The sequence below is a fragment of the Lithobates pipiens genome, unplaced genomic scaffold (assembly GCF_037356315.1).
Source record: "Lithobates pipiens isolate NorthernLeopardFrog02 unplaced genomic scaffold, aLitPip1_a1.2 Scaffold_14, whole genome shotgun sequence".
Taxonomy (NCBI): Eukaryota; Metazoa; Chordata; class Amphibia; order Anura; family Ranidae; genus Lithobates; species Lithobates pipiens.
Window position 1 is genome coordinate 2,043,358 of NW_027507728.1, and position 16,424 is coordinate 2,059,781.

Consider the following 16,424-nt stretch of genomic DNA (forward strand, 5'->3'; position numbering starts at 1 on the left):
AGCAAAGATGTTCTAGTATGTGCAAGTGCATTGTTGAAGGCCCTTCTCAAGTTAGTCCGAGAATAGCCTCTAAGTAGCAGACATTCACGAAAGGATGCAGCCTTGGTAAAGAAATATGCATCTCGCGTACAGTTCCTACGCAGTCGCAAATACTACGCATATGGGATACTGCGCACAACAGGGCTTGGATTAGCGCTGGTACTCAAGATATTGTGGAGGTAGCTTGTAGGACTGGGTAGTTGCCAAAACTGCTTGTAAATCTTGGGTTGATGAAGGGCTTATTTGATAAGATTATTTGCAATGTTCTTTGTAATGGTCAGATGTAAAGTTTAAAGAATGTGTCTCCCAGTAGATGGAGGAATTATGAATAGAGTATCAAGGAATGCCCAGGAGGATAGGGAACTTGGGTGATGTGATCAGCTGAAAGCTGATAATCTCCTGATGGTCAGTCTCAATTAGGAGTTTAAGCGGGACGATCTCGTGGGTAACAGGTCCCGAAGACAAAAGGTGATCCATCCACAGTTTCCATATCAATAGGGATGGGTTTATTACTTATTTAAATGTTATCATTTTGGGCAAATTCAATGTCCATGAAGTTTCCGCTGGCTCCTGAGTCCAGCATAGCAGAGCAAGGTATTTCATTGCTTTCAATGATAAGCCTTATCGGGATGACAAAATGAGTTGATAGAGAATTAACTTTACTTGCTTCCTGAATCAAAGGACTGAAAAATTGAGTTTATATGTTCAGATACTGTAACATCCATTGCCGCAATTGTTGTTTTAAATTTATTGGGACAATTAACTGCATAATGTCTAGAGTCTCCACAATAAAGACATAAGCATAGCTCCCAACTGTCCCTGATTTCGAGGGACTGACCCTGATTGGGAGCAATATCCCTCTTTCCTTCTCATTTGTCCCTCATTTTGGTCAGATCTATATAGTTGTATATAAAATGCACTTTTATCTGGTGTTTCCCAGTGCTAAACCTTTCATTCAAATTCTAAATTGCTGCATTTGTAAATGTTAAAAGGAATAGTAGTAGTAGTGGTAAAAAAAAAGCCCTTGGATTTAATTAACCTTTTTTTTTTTTTGGGCTAATTCTCCTTTAAGAGGTTGTGGCCGGAGGTGTGTCTTATGCCTACATACGTTTGCTAATAGGTGTCCCTTTTTCTCATCTCAAAATGTTGGGAGGTTTGCATACTGAGTAGTAGAAAAACACATGCCACCATTACTGCCTGGGATTCCCAGTCTCTCCTTTCAGTTAAAGTGGTTGTAAACCCTTACAACACACTTTGACCTACATGTAAGCCTAGATTAAGGCTTACCTGTAGGTCCAAGAAATATCTCCTAAACCTACACAGTTTAGGAGATATTTTCCGAAAGACAGGCACCGCTGTCTACAGCGCATGCGCCGTAGACAGCGGCGCGCAGGCACACTGAGCGTGCCGCGGTCAACGGCGATATGCCACGAGTGGCGGCTCCCGTGTGCATGCGTGGGAGTGACGTTGTCGCGGCTTCACCGAATGACAGCGGCGGAGCGGCGAGACCCAACGAGAAGATGGATGTGCCGGACTACAGGGGACAGCGGTGACTTCGCTGGCTCCTGTGTCAGGTAAGTGACACATAATGGACTACTATGCGATGCATAGTAGTCCATTATGCTTTACCTTTGCAGGGAATGAAAGAGGAAGTAAACTCATCAGGGTTTACTTCCTCTTTCAGCCCCATACACACTATCAGTTTTTCTGCTAAGTTTTTCCTTCAGATTTACCAAAACCATAAAATATGAGGTCAAACCTTAGGAGTTTCAATTTGTATGCAATCAGGCACACCCTTGTACTACATGGTTTTGGTAAATCTGAAGGAAATACTCAGCAGAAAAACTGATAGTGTGTATGGGGGCTTTAGTCTCTGATCAATTTGAATACATAATTTAATAAAAGCCTTGAGGTCGTCAGGACTTTCTACTCTGGCAAGCTCATCTTATACTTGTTCCAAGAGTCCTTGACTGAACTGACTCTCTTTTGCGCTGCTGGATTCCAATTGGTATCTGACAGGGCCGTAGATAATTTTTTTTCCTGGGGGGGGGGGGGTTCTGGTCTTTCAAACTTAAAGGCATCATTTACACTTCAATGTTGGGGGAGGTACGGTAAAAACATGTGACAGCAGAGTGGGGCCATGAGGCTTTGCAATGCAGCACAGCAAAAATGATCCCCATACAACTGAATAGAACGCAATGCACGCAGTTGTGGTGCGGTAGTGTACTCATTAGTACAGCGAGCTCCTCCTAAGATCCCTCGTTTTTTTTTTCACTCAGCCCACTGGGTTGAACTAAAAAAAAAAAAAAAAGCTTTAGATCTCATTCATATGTTCTAAATAATATATGAATATAATATACCATGAATACCTACAGCCAGGATCCCAGTTGTTCCAATTTTTGTCAGCTGCTCAGCCTGTTCACCTGAGTGATGGGCTGAAAAGAGCCACTGCTGTTAACATGTATCTGTACACCCAGGGGTCCCCATGTTTAAGCTCCTGGGGACAAAGCAAAACGCGTTGGGGTGTGGCCTGGCGGGAACCCGGGCTGAGGTATTCTCTCTCATCACTACTACATTACCATAGGACGCTGTGGATGTGCGGCACCAGGGATTTTTCTTTCTCTTTTCCCTTTAGTTACTACAGGAGCTGAGATGAGCTCCATCCCTTGCCGGCACTCCTGCAGCACATTCGGTATCATCTACATTACTCCCCACCAGTGCCGGGACAAGGGCACCCAGCGCCCAGGGCAAAGATGCCAAACTGCGCCCCCCTTTCCCTTAAGGTTAGGGTCAGGGTGCCCCCTGCCCCTGCAATAAAACATTGCGCTTTCACCTCAATCTGTAACTCAGCTAAATTTTCTGGTAGTTAACACCAAACGTCTGCAAATCAGAGATTTGCACCCTGAGAGGAGCCACAGCAACAGCTACAATGGCCTCCATGTTTTGGGCCAGAATATTCTGTCACGGTCTGGAGTCAAATATAAAGGGAAATTTGGGCAAGGGGGAAGAATTGGGTCTGGAGTCAGGCTTGGAGGCCAGCAGTTATAGCAGCAGAGCAGATATTTACACAGGTCACCCTGGCTGAAGACACGTGCTCACTGAAGGTGTGGGGTCTAAGCACTTACCGGTATTTACCTGCTCCTGATGGTGGAGATGGGCTTTGCTGCGTGTTAGTACCAGGTTGCGGTCCTCAGGATAGCCCCACCAGGAGGTGAGCAAGCAGAAGCGTAGTCAAGAAACAAGCCAAATGTTGGTAATGCATAGTTTCAGGTTGGGATTCAGCAGAAATGTAGTTGAGGAACAAGCCAAATGTCAGTAACGAAAGGTAGCAAAGACACGGTTGGCAGCAGGAGAGACAAGAGCAAGCAAGATATTGGCTGGTGAAGGCACAATATTCTGTGACCAGGAATTGCAGAGACATGGTTTAAATCAGGAAGTGGATGGGAGGAGCAAAGAGTTCAAGGTTCAAGGCAAACAAGATTCAAGACGAGATCATTCAAGGAATTGTCTAAGGAACTGACCAGTATTCCAGGAGGCTCAGCAAGTAGAGTCACTACCAGACACAATAGAGGTCCCAGAGGTGGCAAATTGGTAAATGGGAGAATGACTCCTCAATTCTAATCCAGTCTTTAGTGTTTGCATGGATGTGCCAGCTGATTATTCTAGCCAAGTGGCAAGACCAGTGGTATTTGTAAACAACTGGAAGTCCAATTCCTCCTTTCAATGTGGAGAACCTCAAAATGGCATCAGTACCTTTAAGTTCCCTTACCCAGAATGCACAGCGGGTGAACCACTTCCACTGGGCTATTTCCGAGTAAAAGGGGTACCCAATGCATTCAGCCTGTTGCATTTCCAACACTTACCGGTGGTGACAGCGACACCCACGGCCAAGTGGAAACTAGCACAACCCAGCTGAACTGGTACAGAAACCAGAACTTTGAAATAATTAGTCTGAGCCAAACTGCAGCTTCAGACAACTTAAATTTACAAAAACAATAGCGTCTGCTTATTAGGAGCAGGGTGTTACATACAGACTGGGGGAACAGAGGAATACAGGGACCAGGAGTGCTGAGAAACACCACAGGGGCTGCTGGGGGGGGGGCAGAGGAACACGGGGGCTGCTGGGGGGACAGAGGAACATACAGACTGGGGGGGACAAGGGAACACTGGGGCTACTGGGGGGACACAGCAATACATGGACCATGAGTACTGGGGAACACGGGGGGGGCTACTGGGGAACAGCGGAACATGGGGGCTACTGGGGGAACAGAGGAATACAGGGACCAAGAGTGCTGAGAAACACCACAGGGGCTGCTGGGGGGGGGGGGCAGAGGAACACAGGGGCTGCTGGGGGGGGATAGAGGAACATGAGGACTACTGGGGGTACAGAACAATACATGGACCAGGAGTACTGGGGAACACGGGGGTTACTGGGGGAACAGAGGAATACAGGGACTAGGAGTGCTGAGAAACACCACGGGGGCTGCTGGGGGGGGGGGGCAGAGGAACAGGGGGGCTTCTGGGGGGACAGAGGAATACAGGGACCAGGAGTGTTGAGAAACATCACAGGGGCTGCTGGGGGGGGGGCAGAGGAACATACAGAGTGGGGGAATAGAGGAACATGGGGACTACTGGGGGACAGAACAATACATGGACCAGGAGTATTGGGGAACACGGGGTTACTGGGGGGACAGAGGAATACAGGGACTAGGAATGCTGAGAACACCACGGGCTGCTGGGGCGGGGGGGGGGGGGCAGAGGAACAGGGGGCTTCTGGCGGGACAGAGGAATACAGGGACCAGGAGTGTTGAGAAACACCACAGGGGCTGCTGGGGGGGGGGGCAGACGAACATACAGAGTGGGGGGACAGGGGAACACAGGGGCTGCTGGGGGGATAGAGGAACATGGGGACTACTGGGGGGACAGAACTGGGGAACACGGGGAGTACTGGGCAACACGGGGGTTACTGGGGGGACAGAGGAATACAGGGACTAGGAGTGCTGAGAACACCACAGGGGCTGCTGGGGGGAGGGGGCAGAGGAACAGGGGGGCTTCTGGGGGGACAGGAACACAGTCTGGCGAATAGGGAGTCCCCCCAGTAAGCCCCCATGTTCCTCTGCCCCCCTCAGTCTGTAATATTCCTCTGCTTTCCCCCCCCCCCCACTCTGTATGTTCCTCTATCCCCCCCACTCTGTATGTTCCTCTATCCCCCCCCACTCTGTATGTTCCTCTATCCCCCCCCCCACTCTGTATGTTCCTCTGTCCCCTCCACTCTGTATGTTCCTCTACCCCCCCCCCACTCTGTATGTTCCTCTGCCCCCCCCCCCACTCTGTATGTTCCTCTATCCCCCCCACTCTGTATGTTCCTCTGTCCCCCCCAGTCTGTATGTTCCTCTGTCCCCTCCACTCTGTATGTTCCTCTATCCCCCCCACTCAGTATGTTCCTCCTACCCCCCCCCCACTCTGTATGTTCCTCTGTCCCCTCCACTCTGTATGTTCCTCTATCCCCCCCACTCTGTATGGTTCCTCTACCCCCCCCCCCCACTCTGTATGTTCCTCTGCCCCTCCCCCACTCTGTATGTTCCTCTATCCCCCCACTCTGTATGTTCCTCTGTCCCCCCCCAGTCTGTATGTTCCTCTGTCCCCTCCACTCAGTATGTTCCTCTATCCCCCCCCCCCCCCACTCTGTATGTTCCTCTGTCCCCCCCAGTCTGTATGTTCCTCTGTCCCCTCCACTCTGTATGTTCCTCTATCCCCCCACTCAGTATGTTCCTCTATCCCCCCCCCCCACTCTGTATGTTCCTCTATCCCCCCCACTCTGTATGTTCCTCTATCCCCCCAGTAGCCCCCATGGTGTTCCCCAGCACCCCGCTCCCCATGTGGCAGTGCAGAGCTGTGTACAGGGTCCCGGCAAGCTGAGGCCGCCCCTGGGTTGTCCCGTTCTGCTTATTCACGGTCTGCAGTGATTCATGTGAGCAGCTCCGGGATCTCCGGACACACACAGCCGCCAGAGCTGAGAGGAGAGCAGAGCGGGGCCTGAGGACGGTGCCGGAGCACCGGGGCCCCTCACACTGTGATACCTGAGGGCCACATTTCTATCCGCTGAACACACGGGACCTCATCTACAAGAACTGAGAACACCTTCAACTGAGGAGAACCCCCCCACTCCAGGTACTGAAGACCCCGCACCACAGCGAGAAGAACCGAGCACATCCCAACACGAAGGACAGCTAGTGTTCTCCTCTACAGCAGACCAGGGGCCCCCGAGATTGTGCTGCCTGGGGCCCCCAGCAACAAATGTGAAGAACTGAAACTCCCTCACCCCAGCTACAAGCAGTGAGGACAGGGACCCCCAGCTACATGGCCTGAGGACAGGGGCCCCCAGCTACAGGTACTGAGGACAGGGGCCCCCAGCTACAAGTACTGAGGACAGGGGCCCCCAGCTACAAGGACTGAGGACAGGGGCCCCCAGCTACAAGGACTGAGGACAGGGGCCCCCAGCTACAAGGACTGAGGACAGGGGCCCCCAGCTACAAGGACTGAGGACAGGGGCCCCCAGCTACAAGGACTGAGGACAGGGGCCCCCAGCTACAAGGACTGAGGACAGGGGCCCCCAGCTACAAGGACTGAGGACAGGGGCCCCCAGCTACAAGGACTGAGGACAGGGGCCCCCAGCTACAAGGACTGAGGACAGGGGCCCCCAGCTACAAGGACTGAGGACAGGGGCCCCCAGCTACAAGGACTGAGGACAGGGGCCCCCAGCTACAAGCACTGAGGACAGGGGCCCCCAGCTACAAGCACTGAGGACAGGGGCCCCCAGCTACAAGCACTGAGGACCGGGTACCGCAGCTACAAGCACTGAGGACAGGGTACCGCAGCTACAAGCACTGAGGATGAGCAGCAGCTACAATAACTGAGGATGGAGGTCCCCTCATATTGAAATTCCCAGGGCCCACAGACACTGAGGACAGGGCCCCCCATCTAGAAGCACTGGGTGACTAGTTACAAGCAGTAAGAGAGGAGGGGAGTTGACCTGAAGCACTTGTTGATTGTGGAGTGAACAGAGGTGCTGGGAGACCAGTCCTTCTACCCTGGGGCCCTCCATTGCCCCTGAGCCCTCTTACCCTGGGGCCCTCCATTGCCCCTCAGCCCTCTTACCCTGGGGCCCTCCATTGCCCCTGAGCCCTGCTACCTTGTGGACACCCAACGCCCCTCAAACTCAGCTACCCTGGGGCCCCGTCTGCCTCAGACCCTGGAGGTAAGTGTTGCCTGAACTAAAAGGTATTTTGGTGTTGGATTTTGGTGTTTTTGAGAACAGTGCTGCATTGGTCTTGATTCACTGCCATGTATTCACGTATGATCACACATCGATCTCACAGGGATGATGAAAACCTATGCCTTTGGAGTTTATCATTTGTCTGCCCTGGTTTACGCACAGGCTATGGTGAACACCTGTGTGATTTACTAACAGGGGTGCTGTGCTATATGTATGTTCCAGCATCCAAATCTACAGCAGCTAAACACTGGAGGCATTCAGAGAAAATCGGATTTTACCCCTGTGGCGCTGGGTCGTTCTAAAACTCTGTTAGACCCCTTTCACACTGGGGCATTTTTCAGGCGCTTTAGCGTTTAAAAAAGAGCACCTGTAAAGCGCTGGAAAGAAGCCTCATCTGCAGTCCCTTTAAAGCGGGAGTCCACCGGGACTCCGCGTTTTTTTTTTTTTAAAAGCCAGCAGCTGCAAATACTGCAGCTGCTGACTTTTAAAATAGTGACACTTACCTGTCCAGCGCGCCCGCGATGTCGGCACCCGAAGCCGATCGCTAGGTCGTCTGTCGGGTCCTGCCGCCCCATCTTGGGTATGGGAATCAGGAAATGGAGCCTTTCGGCTTCATTTCCCGGTTCCCTACTGCGCGAATGCGCGAGCCGCGTGGCGCAATCCGGACGGTCCTCGCTGCCTCTGGGAACTGTGTGTTTCCCAGCAGGCAGCGGGGCACTTGCGCAAAGGGGCGGGCAGTTGCGGAAAGGGGCGTAATCTACGCCCCTTTCCGCAGACAGCTATCCCGGAAGTGGGTGCAGTTACCTGGATTATCCAGGTAACTGCACCCCCCTCCCCCCTGAAAGGTGCCAATTGTGGCGCCGGAGGGGGGGGGATTCCGATGAGCGGAGGTCCATTTTAGGGTGGACCTCCGCTTTAAGAGCCCTTTCACAATGTCAGCGCCCGAAAAACTCTCGTAAAGCGCCGCTTAAACTAGCAGTGCTTTACCAGCGTTTTCCGAGCGTTATTGGGGCGCTTTTAACCCCTGCTAGTGGCCAAATAAAGGGTTAAAAGCTCCCACAAAACGCTGCTGCCAATAGCGATTTTTAGGTGTTTTACAGGCGCTTCCCATTGATTTCAATGGGAAGGGGCGCTTTAGGAGCGTTCTATTCACCGCTCCAAAAGCGCTGCAAAGAAGCTGCTTGCAGGACTTTTTTTTGACGCCCTGCGTGCGCAGCGCCTCACTGTGAAAGCACTCGGGCTTTTCCATTGGGATTGCAGTTGCGGCTTCTTTCAGGAACTTTACAGGCGCTTTTTTGAAAAACGCCCCAGTGTGAAAGGGGTCATAGTATTTTTAGATGCACATACTATATGGAAATACAGAAGGTGTCTAGAGCATATGGTGGTCACTAAAGGAGACTGTAAAAAAAACAAAAAAAAACAAAAAACCTTGATTTGTTAAAAGTCTGGGAGAGCCATACATAGAGGGGTATGGTACTGCACATGTGCAGATCTGTATGTACATGATAAAAAGTTTGCACACAGGTCAGAGTTTGAGATGGCATAGTCTGCTGCTAGGAATACTGGACATCTTTCAACAAAACCGAACATACATGGATTATTTGTTTGCCTTTTAGCTTGGGGTGTTTCATTGGTTAGTGAACGGTCAGTGGCATTGTTGGGGTCAGTGGCAGGAATATTGCCATAAGGGCCAGATAAAGGCAATCAAAGGGCTGCAGTTTGGAGATCAATAATATATAGATCATGCACAGTGAACTTGAACATTATTGTATGATCAGCTTGATAGGTACTTGGATCACGATCGCACATGAGAGTGACTGGCCACACTATGGATTCCATACAGTTCACTCTGCAGGAACGTGATCAGGTGGTATGGTGGTTTATACCCGCTATTCAATAACCACCATAAGGTCTGCGGCTTGGTGTATTGATACACAAAGTGCCAGTAAAATGTGATGATGGGACCACCGGCCTTCGTTCCCCATCCTATTTCAAAATCTCAGGCTGGGTTTACACTGTTGCGAATTGGATGCGTCCAATTCGCATAGCAGGAGATTGTGACCGGCCCTCTATGGAGCCGATTCACGCATCTTTGCAGCGAATTGCACAGGAGTCCTGTGCTTGGTTTGGTCCAGATCCGAATTCAGCAAATATTCGGGCTGAAATCGGACCCAAAACGGTGAATGGAGATGCATCGGACCCCCTGGTGTGAGCCAGGGCGTGCTGCAGTGTGAACCCAGCCTTAGGCTCCATGCACACCGGAGCTCATAAACTGCAGTTTATTGGAGTTTGGGAGTTTTTTTTCTAAAAGCCCATAAACTCCACTCTATGTTAGCCTATGTGTCTATGCACACATGGACGTTTTTTTTAGCTTTAATGAGCAGTGGAGTTTATGGGCTTTTTTCTGAACGCCAGAAATTTGCGTTCAAAGTGCCGTTTTCACCGCCAAAAAACGTCAAACGCCGATAAACGCTCATAAACACGTGTTAATTAGTGTTCGGCATTCTATTTTTTCAATGCATTGTGGGAGCTTGGAATGCACTGTGGGATTTTTGGAGTGTCCTCTGTGTATTTTTATTGAAAACGCCCATAAACACTAACGCTAAAAAACGCTCATAAACGCTAGTACAAAACGCTGTTAAAAGCACGTTTTTCAACCAGCGTTTTCTGTCAGTAATCTGGCGTCCAGAAAAAGCTTTTTTGAGCTTCAGTGTGCATGGAGCCTTAAGGCCCCTTTCACACTGGGGCGGTTTTCAGGCGTTACAGCGCTAAAAATAGCGCCTGAAAAAAACTGGCCCCTTTCACTCCAGTGTGAAAGCCGGAGGGCTTTCACACTGGAGCAGTGCGCTGGCAGGACAGTGAAAAAAAGTCCTGCTAGCCGCATCTTTGGAGCGGTGAAGGAGCGGTGTATTCACCGCTCCTAAACGGCTCCTACCCATTGAAATCAATGGGACAGCGCGGCAATACCGCCGGCAAAGCGCCGCTGCAGCGGCGCCTTGCGGGCGGTTTTAACCCTTTTTCGGCCGCTAGCGGGGGTTAAAACCACCCCGCTAGCGCCCGCACACCGCCGCTAAAACGACGGTAAAGCGCCGCTAAAAATAGCGGAGCTTTACCGCCGACGCCGCTCCCGCCCCAGTGTGAAAGGGGCCTACAATTGCCATACATGGCTCAAAATTCTTTTGATTTCGGCTGAATTGGCTGAAATTTGAACCATGGATGGCATCTGGCTGAAAAAAGTTAATTCTCAATTGACTTTTGCTGGAGGAGCTAGGTACAAAATTGTTTAATGGAACAATGACTGCACCCAATGAGATGAATTAACTGTTTGGGTAGTCCAACAGCCACAGGTGTTGGCTATCAGAATACAATAGCAGGCAGGGGAGATTTCTTCATCCAAGATGTTTAAATGGTTGTAACCCCTTACAGTCCACTTTTTAATATAGGTAAGCCTATAATAAGGCTTACCTGTAGCTACCCCGGATATCTCCTAAACCTGCATGGTTTAGGAGATATCCCCTGTATCAGCATGTGCCGACGTCATCGACACATGCGCACGGAAGCAACGGCACGTTCGTTCCATTGCTTCAGCTAGTGTGCTGTTACCGGCAGCTACCACGCGCATGGGCTGGAGTGACTTTGTTGCAGGTCCTGCCAATCCCAGCGCCGGAGTCCACGATACCTGGAAGTAACTCTGGGAGCGATGTCGCCGGCCAGAGCAGTGTACGGGGACCACTATGGGGGCTTCGATCTAAGTTGAGTATTTCATAATGAGCCAGTATTTATGTTCCACGGACAATTGTTGTTGGATTTTGCTGGATGGCAGGCTTTAAAATTTTCCGCGGACAAATGTCTTGACGGATTTTCTGAGCGTGTGTACACAAGTCCGTCGGACAAAAGTCAAAAGTAAAAACACGCATGCTCGGAAGCAAGGACGAGCTGGAAGCGTTCGGTCTTGTAAACTAGCGTTCGCAATGGAGAATTAACATTTGTGACGTGGCAAATTAGGAAATCTCGACATTCTGTTCTTTAATGGGTTAATAATGAAGCTGCTTTGCTGGTGATACTGATAGCGTTATGGCAAATTTATTTTAAAAGGCTTTTATTTTCTAGTGATATCAAGAACAATATTATTATTATTATGCTTTTTAATTGGGCAAGTTACCACAACACCATTATTCCGTAGTTTTTAAAGAGGAAGTAAAGGCTATTAAAAAATAAATAAATAAATAAAGGCAACCTGCAAGGCAAAGGCATAATGAGCTAGTATGCATAGCATACTAGCTCATTATGAATAACTTACCTGAAAACGAAGCCCCTGAAGCGGTCCTCCGTCTTCATCTTCGCCGCTGCCATGTATCCTGGAGTGACTTCCGGGTCTCGCTGCTCCGGCGCTGTGATTCGTCGGAGCTGTGATGACATCACTCCCGCGCATGCGCACGAGAGCTAACATGAGCGGCATATCGCAGTGATCTGCGGCCGGCTCAGTGCACCTGCGCGCCGCATGCGCCATAGACAGCGGTGCCTGTCTTTTTGTAAATATCTCCTAAACCGTGTAGGTTTAGTAGATATTTCTTGGACCTACAGGTAAGCCTTAATCTAGGTTTACCTGTAGGTCAAAGTGGTTTGTAAGGGTTTACAACCACTTTAAGATCAAAGATACAACTACGTTGTTGTCCCTTGTCAGTTTTACATTGTATTTTTTTTAAATGTAACTGCCTTCTGCCAAACTGTCATTTGAAGCAAAAGGTCTCTTTCCACATGTGGATCCGTTTTCAGACATCCGCTTTCTCACAGGGATCAATCCGTTGATCCCCTCTGAGCCGGCGGATGACAAGTCCATCTCTGTCAGATCTCTGCTCTCCTCTGTGGGGGGGGATCGGATAAAAACAGACCGCCTGTTCGTTTTCATTCGATCCGATCTGCCAGACGGATGTAAAATAGGGTTTCCATCTGCCTGCATTTAGCGGAGCAGATCGGATGTCAGCGGACATGCCAGCGCTGACATTTATTGCTCCATAGAGATGTATAGAGCTTCCGTTCAGGTCCTCGTGCAAAAAAATGACCGGCGAATCTGACGGTCCGCCCGTGTGAAAACGGGCCAAACACATAGCCAAGTAGTATTCTACACAATTTTTTTTATTGTGCATTAAAAAAGGAAAACAAATAAAATTAGACGTGCTATCTGCCAATGGAAATTAACCAAAAAGTGCATTCTATGCATCCAAAAATATAACAAATCAAATCATTATTCAACCAAAAAATAAAATAAAAGCCTCATGCATGTGTCCTGCTTCTTAATATAGGGGGTCAACAATGCCAAGAGTTGGTGAAAGTAGGGGTCCATCTTCTGGAGATACAGTAATTCCTAAGGTCATCCTCCTGGAGCTTCAGTAATTCCTAAGATCATCCTCCTGGAGCTCCCGCAGCAAAGGCATATGACATAATTGGTCATGATTAATGAAGCAACCAATTTTTGGTCCAAGAAATCCTCTCCCTCCTGTTCCTGGACTGGACTTGGGTCAAAGCAATAACTCCAAGGCCAATAATAAATAACACGTTATCTCCTCCGATTCCACAATATTTCTGGCAGAGGAACGGCTGTTCAGAAACAAACTGAAAAGCGCAAAATTAAAAAGCAGGAATCAACGCTCACCAAACTTCTACTAACACAAAATTAGCAGAAGGAGCCCAAAGGGTGGCGCTAAAGAGATGGAAAACCATGTCACTACGTTCGTGTTTGTTGGCCGACAATTCCTTGCCGTTTGTATGCAAGACAAAATCCAGGCACATGCCTTCGGACAAAAGTCAGAGGTTTTGTCTGCGGAAAATCACTTGTACGACATTTAAGACAGGTCCTTAGCCGGCATTTTTAAAGTGGTTCTACATGCTAGGCTAAAGGTTTTCTTTTACCTTCATGCATTCTATGCATTTAGGTAAAAAACCTGTGTGCAGAGCCTCCCCCCCAATCCTTACCTGAGCCCCTTCCAATCCAGCGATGCTCACAAGACTTGACTGGATGGGGACCCCCCCCCCCCTCCTCATTGGCTGAGACAGCAGCAGGAGCCCATTGTCTCTTGCTGCTGTCAATCACAACCAGTGAGCCAATGAGGAGAGAACAGGAGGTGGGGGCAAGCCATGGCTTTATGTGTCTTATGGACACATAGAGCAGCGGTTCGGAAGCGAGCACACATCGGTGCTCCTAGGGCAAGCGGTTTTCTCTGGGGGCACTGCTTGAAGGGGAGGAGCCAGGAGCACCGGCGAGGGACATGAAAAGTAGAGGATCAGGGCTGTTGTGTGCAAAACCAATGTACAGGGGCAGGTAAGTATATCATTTTTGTTATTTTAGAAAAGAAAACAAAGCTTTAGTATTACTTTGAGTACCTCTAAATGCCTGGTAGGCAAGAATGTAGTAAGCTAAGCATTTGCATATGGTGTTAGGGATAGGTAGTCACCCAAGAGAGTAGCTGTAACTGAAATATCTGTGTAGACTCAGGGCTCGTTCACACCAGTCACTGCGTTGCAACTCAGCGGTTGATGTGAGCTGCAATCTGGCTGAGATCAGCTCAGTGGTGATATGCTGATCGAGGCACGTTGCACCATTTCTTTCTTTGTTAACGCTATTGAGATGTCACACAGACATCTCATAAAGTTCAAAAGCAGGTTGTGTGGTGGAAGGCGGTGGATTGCCTCGCTCTGCGCTAAAAAAAAGTACTGCATGCAGTATTTTCTGCAGCGCACACCACATGCAGAGTACCACAACGCAGTGGTGTGAATCAGGCAGATAGGAGGACAAGACAATGCCTTGTCATGCCAGAGGACTGCACTGGAATAGCCATCCAATGCAATCCCACTGCATGTGGTGTGCATGGACCCTAAGGCCCGTACACACGATCGGACTTTTTGACAACAAACATGCAAATTAGCTGTTTTGGAGCAACATCCGACTGTGTGTACGCTCCATCGGACAAACTTTTTCAGTTTTCATCGGACTTTTGTTGGCTGTGCGAACGGACAAACTTTTTGACAACATAAGTCCGATGGAGCAAAGTCTGATCGTGTGTACGCAAAACCATCGGACTTTTGTACAAGGTACAAACACGCATGCTCAGAATCAATGCAATAGATCAGACAACAATACAGAATTTGACCAAAGGGTGGCGCTGGAGTAATTGAACGTCCTCTTTTGAAACGACACTACGTTCATGTTTGTTGCCTAAAAAGTCAGATCGTGTGTATGCAATACAAACTTGTGGACTACGCCTTTTGTACAAAAGTTCACGGGAAAGTTTGTACAAAGTCCGTTCGTGTGTATGAGGCTTAAGGCAGAGTTCACACTGGAATTAAGAGCAGGCGTTTGAGAGGAGATAAAAAAAATAAAGGCTCCTCAAATGCCTATGTGCAAGAAATAATAGACGACACATAGTGCAGTTCACACTGAGCGTCACGTTGATTCAAAATTGAAGCCTCATGTCAAGTCAGGAGGAGTTTGAAGCCTTTGAATGCCTCCCATTCATGTGTATGGTAATGCCCCGCAAATGCTCTGGCAGGCATTTGCGGAGCGTTTGTGGGGAGTCAAGATTCGTTTATTTACTGTTATGGAATAGGCATTTGTGGAGCAGTTTTAACGCTCATCAAATTCTTCAAAACTGCCCATGGGGCGTTTGGGGAGCATTTTTTTTAACTCCTCAATGCTTGTAAAACGATTGTCTAATGCCCATACTAAAGCTCACTGACGCCTGTCTGCCGCCCATACTAACGCCATACAAATGCTATAGGAGCGTTTTTCTTGAACGTTAGATATTTAGTCGAGTGTGAACAAGCCCTTACAGAATGCTGGAAAGTAATATAAGTACTGGAATGTTGCATTTCAAGAAAGGAGAACGCTCCTAAGTCTTGGTTCACACTATGAACTGCCTGTGAATCGCACAGGAACTGGACCACATTCCTGTTCAATTCACATGCGATTTAGTGTGGTGAGATTTGAGCCCATTCATTTTGAATAGGCTCAAGTCGCACCAAAGTCGTGCATGCACCAGTTTTGCAGCCGTACTGCATCTGAATTGCACGGTACTTTTGTACCAAAGGGTGCACAGATTGCAAGATTTCCCACACCGAGGCTAAATGCAGTCACAATAACAAGACTGCTCGGCAGACCTTCACCACTCTGCATAAATCAGAGTTAACTTTTGGAAAGGAGTAGGGAATAGTGAAAACCCCTGTCAGGTTTTCGTTCCCCATCTATGTCACAACAGACCATGTAAGAAAAGCTTTCCAAAGTGAAATAAGACCCCTTTCACACCACACCGCACCTTGCGTCGGCGGTAAAACGCCGCTATTTTTAGCAGCGTTTTACCGCCGGATTTGCGGCGCATTTCGGCCGATAGCGGGGCGCTTTTACCCCCCGCTAGCGGCCGCGAAAGGGTTAAAACAGCCGGCAATACGCCGCAATAGCGGCGTTTTACCGGCGGCATTACAGCGCTGCCCCATTGATTTTAATGGGCAGCAGCGGTGGAGGAGCGGTAAACACATTCTCCTTCACCACTCCAAAGAAGCTGCTGGCAGGACTTTTTTCTGACGTCCTGCCAGCGCACTGCTGTAGTGTGAAAGCCCTCGGGGCTTTCACACTACACACAATGGTGCAGCTTCTTTAGGGCGTTTTGCAGGAGCTATTTCTAACGCTATAGCGCCTGCAAAACGCCCTGGTGTGAAAGGGGTCTAAGTCTTAAGCCCCATACACCAGATTTTCTGCTGATAGTTACCTTCAGATTTACCAAAACCATGTAATATGAGGTCACACCTTTTAGGAGTTTCAACTTGTATGCAATCTGTCAGGCCCTTGCACTACATGGTTTTTGGTAAATCTGAAGACAAAAATCTGCAGAAAATCTGATAGTGTGTATGGGGGCTTTAGGGCTTGTTCGCACTGGTGGCTGCATTCTATCATTTTAATCAACCCATATTCTATTCAATACCAAAAAACTTTTGGACTTGGATTTACTAAAGATTGCCATATTAATAATAATCCCATCTCAGATCTAAATCTGAATGGCAGAGATCTATCGGGGTTTCTCTGTTTACAATAAATAGCGCAGATAGACTAATCCCCCAC

At 48.9% G+C, this 16,424-nt stretch overlaps 1 protein-coding gene across 4 annotated transcripts in view; it reads left to right on the top strand.

Moving 5' to 3' along the window:
• Positions 1–6,017: 6,017 nt before the first annotated feature.
• Positions 6,018–16,424, top strand: part of DAB2IP (DAB2 interacting protein) — a 673,590-nt gene continuing 663,183 nt past the window's right edge. For all 4 annotated transcript variants that reach the window (XM_077479176.1, XM_077479181.1, XM_077479177.1 and 1 more), the window contains exon 1: positions 6,018–7,297. The gene's annotated coding sequence lies outside the window, so the exon portion shown is untranslated. The remainder of the gene's footprint in view (positions 7,298–16,424) is intronic.